This window comes from Formica exsecta, unplaced genomic scaffold (assembly GCF_003651465.1).
Source record: "Formica exsecta isolate Colony F162 unplaced genomic scaffold, ASM365146v1 scaffold59, whole genome shotgun sequence".
NCBI classification, from domain to species: Eukaryota; Metazoa; Arthropoda; class Insecta; order Hymenoptera; family Formicidae; genus Formica; species Formica exsecta.
The window spans coordinates 822,881-823,511 of record NW_021853174.1 but is presented as its reverse complement, the minus strand read 5'-3'; positions in this window follow the sequence as shown (position 1 = coordinate 823,511).

Genomic DNA, 631 nt, shown 5'->3' with positions numbered 1-631 from the left:
AAAGAATTCTACAATTGCCTCTCCTCGAGAACCTTTCTTTTCTTCACATATGTGTAATTGTATGTGTTGTGTATATATACATAGCAGAGACTTCTCTGCTCGTTCCTTACAATCTAAATGCCTAAATGTGAGTTTTGTCGATTATAAACAATTTCATAGAAAATTTATTTATGTGATTAAAATAACGCATAAGTAAATAGAATCGTAATCGTTAGAGCTTTGTGAGCACGAGACGATAAATGAATTTGTACAATTTATATATTATGCGTGTAATTCTAAAAAATAGTCTTAGAGCTATATGGTGATACAATTGTATTTACCCCTTTTTCTTTCATATCGGGTTCGCTATAAAGGAATAGCAGTGTGGCGGAATCTTTTAAATCGTCTACAGACTATCTCTCAGAGATAGTCAATCTTATTCCTGTTTCTTTCTTTTTCATGTAATCCGGACCATATTTCATTCGCATGAAATCACGATCGCGTATTATATGTACATACATAAATAATAGCGTTACGTGATGAATATCGTATGTGAATTCTGAGAACCACAACTTACAACTACTGCACGAATTCGAAATAAACGTGGCGTTTACTCATTTATCTGTAATATATGTTTATTATATATATATAT